Raw genomic sequence first — 5,000 nt, forward strand, 5'->3', positions numbered from 1 at the left:
GCAACATTTTGTAGTGAGCAGAACACGCAGTCTTTTCTGATGGAACTCCTGCACCCAGATCAGCCTTCTCCACCTCATTAACCCTCTGCTCCTACGTATTTAACCCTATCTGTGCTTAATCAACATGTAGCCCTTCCTATACCCTATTACCCCACCTCCATCCAATTAGTGCACTCTTAGCCCCTTCAATGTGACTTAGCTTAAGCCACACCCCCTTTAACCCTTTCTATACCTTATTATAGACTTTCAGCACCTGGACACACTTGATACTGATTTCCTTTATTAAACAGTAGAAGCCAGGTTAACTGGCTGAGACTCTCACTGGGACTGACTTCAGGTCAGTTGTTAGTAAGTAGTCTCCTGACTGACTCACCTGGGCCTGCGCTAGGGGGGGGTTTGGTCACCTCTAACACACATCATCGCCCCGCCAGCCAGCCACACTGACACCTTCTCTTCCGCACGAGTCAGTCACACGGCTCGGTCACCACACACCACATCGGTCACTCCGGAGCGAGCGCAGGGCTTGCATGTCTTGGCCCGTGTTTCCATGGCAATCGTCTTCGTTTCCCGTATGTGCGGGTATGGTTGTGGGTGGCGGGCCCACAGCCCCGCAGGTTTCCGTGTTCGTCCCTGTGTCTGTTCTCAGATGAGCTCAGTGACGAACCCAATCCAGCTGGCCCGAGCTGGGGGGGGGGGGTGCGTCCCAACTGCAACGCGGAGCTCTCGGTGCCTTCACGCATTCCCTACATCTCCCCTGCTCTCCTCTCTACCATCCCTCTTTCTCTCTCTCTTCCCTCTGGCACTGGTGCAGCGGTTGTTTGGGTGGGACGAAAATTGGAGCGGTGGTCCCACCGTGTTCCTTCACTGTTTATTTTCACAGTGACCCCAGGAGCCTGATATATATTAACCCCTACAGCTCAGTGTGTCTCACCACCTGGCTGTGATCCTGTGTGCGTCAGCCACGCTTAAGGGCATCCAAGACACGTCTCCATAAACCCTCACGGCAGGAATGCGGCACGCTAGCGTGTTAACCCTGTGTTGTCCGCAATCTCCACACCCACTGTGGGAGCCGTGCTTGTTACTGTGGCGTGAGGGGCGGGGGCGGGGCCAGGCCCAAGGCGATGGGAGGGACTCGCCATGGTAGCGATGGGGACTACAGGAGACTGTCCCTTTTTCCAATCCTGCACAGCTGACAGGAATATAACTTATGTCCCACTATAAACAATGGAGCTCTGAAATTGGGTAATGTCTCTTATATTTATTTATTTTTTTTTTTAAGGGCAGGGAGGATGTGTGCGTGTGTTCACTGTGTGATGTGTGTGTGTGTGTGTGTGTGTGTGTGTGTGTGTGTGTGTGTGTGTGTGTGCGCGTGTGTTTTATTTAGAACTTGGCTCTGAGCTCATAATGATGAGCGCAGCTTAAAATTACAAAATAAATCACACGACATTTTTAAAGTACGTGTGTGTTGGAGATGCAGGAGAGGACTAAGAAGTCTATTATAAAATAAAAGTCTATTATAAAAGAAGTGTTTCGTGTGTGTGTGTGTGTGTTTTTATGTGTGTGTGTATGTGTGTGTGTGTGTGTGTGTGTGTGTCTGTGGAAGCTCCAGTTTCTTTTATATCAACGGAGAGTTCCGAACATGATTTCACAGTCGCCTGATTTGGCAGGAAGTCTGGACTCGTCATTTGTGATTTTCAGACGCTCTTTCTTGGCTTGGAGCCTTGTTCTCACTCTCTCACTTTCTCCACATATCTACACTCTCCAATACTCTTCCACACTCTCCCACACTCTCCTACAGTCTCCCATAGTCTCCCATATTCTCATAGTTGTCCCACAATCTCCCACACTCTCCTATAGTCTCTCTCAGTCTCCCACACTCTCTACAGTCTCCTACAGTCTCCCACACTCTCCTACAGACTCCCACAGTCTCATACACTCATACACTCTACCACACTCTCCCACAGTCTCATACATTCTCCCACACTCTCCCAGTCTCCTACAGTCCCCCATAGTCTCCCACAGTCTCATACACTCTTCCAGTCTTATACACTCTTCTACAGTCTCCCACACTCTCCTACAGTCTCCCATAGTCTCCCACACTCCTCTACACTCTCCCACAGTCTCATACACTCTCCCAGTCTCATACACTCTTCTACAGTCTCCCACACTCTCCTACAGTCTCCCATAGTCTCCCACACTCCTCTACACTCTCCCACAGTCTCATACACTCTCCTACATTCTCATAGTGTCCCACAATCTCCTACACTCTCCCACAGTCTCCTACATTCTCCCACAGTCTCCCACATTCTCCAATAGTCTCCCACATCCTCCTGTATTCTCCTACACTTTTCTACAGTCTCCCACACTCTCCTACAGTCTCCCATAGTCTCCCACATTCTCATGCAGTGTCCTACAATCTCGCACACTCGACCACACTCTGCCACACTCCTCTACACTCTCCCACAGTCTCATACACTCTCCCACAGTCTCATACACTCTTCTACAGTCTCATACAATGTCCCACAATCTCCCACATTGTCCTACAGTATCCCAGTTTCCTAGTCTCCCACACTCTCCCACAGTCTCATAAACTCTCCCACACTCTCCTACAGTCTCCCACACTCTCCCACACTTTTCTAGTCTCCCACACTCTCCTACAGTCTCCCATAGTCTCCCATATTTTCATGCAGTGTCCTACAATCTCCCACATTCTACCACACTCTCCCACAGTCTCCCATGCTCCTCTACAGTCTCCCACACTCCTCTAGTCTCCCACACTCCTCTACAGTCTCCCACACTCCTCTACAGTCTCCCACAGTCTCATACACTCTCCCACAGTCTCCCACACTCTCATACAGTCTCCCACACTCTCCTATAGTCTCCCACACTCTCATACATTCTACCACAGTCCCTCACAGCCTCCCATAGTCTCCCACATTCTCATAGTGTCCCACAGTCTCCCACACTTTCCTACAGTCTCAAACACTCGCCCACACTCTTCCATAGTCTTATACATTCTCCCACGGTCCCCCAAAGTCTCCTACAGTCTCATACACTCTCCCACACTCTCCTACAGTCTCCCACAGTTTCCCACACTCTCCCACAGTTTTCCACACCTTCGGTCTCCCACACGCTCATACAGTCTCCCACAGTCTCATACATTCTACCACAGCCTCCCACACTCTTCTACAGTCTCCCACACTTTTCTACATGCTCAGACACTCACCCACACTCTCCCACAGTCTTATACACTCTCCCACAGTGTCCCAAACTCCTTTACAGTCTTCAACTGTCTCATACACTTTCCCACACTCTCATACATTCTCCCACACTCTCCTACAGTCCCCCATAGTCTCCTACAGTCTCATACACTCTCCGACATTCTCATACAGTGTCCCAGTCTCCCACTCTCTCCTACAGTCTCCCACTCTCTCCTACAGTCTCCCACTCTCTCTTACAGTCTCCCAATCTCTCCTACAGTCTCCCACATTCTCCCACAGTCTCCCACACTCTCTCACATGCTCCCACAGTCTCATACTCTCCCACAGTGTCCCGCACTCCTCTACAGTCTCCCACAGTCTCATACTCTCCTTCAGTCGCCCACACTCTCCTACAGTCTACCACACTCTCTTACAGTCTCCCACACTTTCCTACAGTCTCCCACACTCCTCTACAGTCTCCCACAATCTCATACACTCTCCCACAGTTTCCCACAATCTCCTACACTCTCACACAGTCTCATACACTTTCCTAGAGTCTCCCACACCCTCCTACAGTCTCAGACAGTCTCATACTTTCTCTGTCTCATACAGTGTTCCACAGCCTCCCACACTCTTCTACAGTCTCCCACACTTTCCTGCAGTCTCAAACACTCTCCCACACTCTCGCACACTCTACTGCAGACACTGCACTGGCTTTCCCGAGCCTCCATTCCCTTAAACTGATGGCATGAAGAATACGACTCGATACTCATTACATAATTCATGCCTTTGTACTACGCCACTTAAATAAACATTCTGACACAGTGAATCGACAGATTGCAATATGCTGGAGAACTCCCAGTTAAATCCTCAGCGTTGAACTGACGGCTGCGATGATGGTGTCAGGCTGGATTGAAATGAGCACCAAAGGCTTCAGCACACGGGATTGAAGACATGCTTGTCGGACTGTGAATTTAAGATATCCTCAGTTAATGTCTTCCGTCTTGGATCAGAGAAGCTAGGTTTAGCTGCTGTGTTACTTCTGGCAGCTAGGAAAAACTCTTTTGCTAAAATCCTTTTGTTATAATAATTAGCATTGTGGTTTGTTTCTTTGTTTGTGCCTTTTTGGAGGATAGAGTCTCAGAGTTCGAACACATCATTCGCTTTTATCTCTGAGGGGGCTACTGAAAGAAAAGTATGAGAGAGAGATGAGAGGGAGAAAGAAAAAAGAGGGAAGAGTCCCTTTTTCTGCGACACCCTAACACTTACAGTAGGAAACCAACCATCGCCTCTCTCTCGGTGAGGAACACACACACACACACTTAGGCATTGCCGCATGAGATTTCTTCTGCAGATCATGTTTATTTATTTATTAATTTCATTTATTTATTTTTGATGTCTGACATACCAGTTTAGAAGGCACATGCAGTAATAATTTGTACTGTAATCACTTTAGAACATATTGAAACACTTGCTCCTCTATCTGAGAGGACGTACTGAAACACTTGCTCCTCTATCTGAGAGCACGTACTGAAACACTTGCTCCTCTATCTGAGAGGACGTACTGAAACACTTGCTCCTCTATCTGAGAGCACGTACTGAAACACTTGCTCCTCTATCTGAGAGGACGTACTGAAACACTTGCTCCTCTATCTGAGAGGACGTACTGAAACACTTGCTCCTCTATCTGAGAGGACGTACTGAAACACTTGCTCCTCTATCTGAGAGGACGTACTGAAACACTTGCTCCTCTATCTGAGAGGATGTACTGAAACACTTGCTTCTCTATCTGAGAGGACG

General features: G+C 48.6%; 1 protein-coding gene across 3 annotated transcripts in view; it reads left to right on the forward strand.

The window, feature by feature from the left end:
- LOC113580750 (chemokine-like protein TAFA-1) overlaps nucleotides 1–5,000 on the forward strand; it is a 140,192-nt gene that overhangs the window by 48,328 nt on the left and 86,864 nt on the right. The gene's annotated exons all lie outside the window — the stretch shown is intronic.

This window comes from Electrophorus electricus, chromosome 22, assembly GCF_041902795.1.
Source record: "Electrophorus electricus isolate QZ-2024a chromosome 22, ASM4190279v1, whole genome shotgun sequence".
Classification (NCBI taxonomy): Eukaryota; Metazoa; Chordata; class Actinopteri; order Gymnotiformes; family Gymnotidae; genus Electrophorus; species Electrophorus electricus.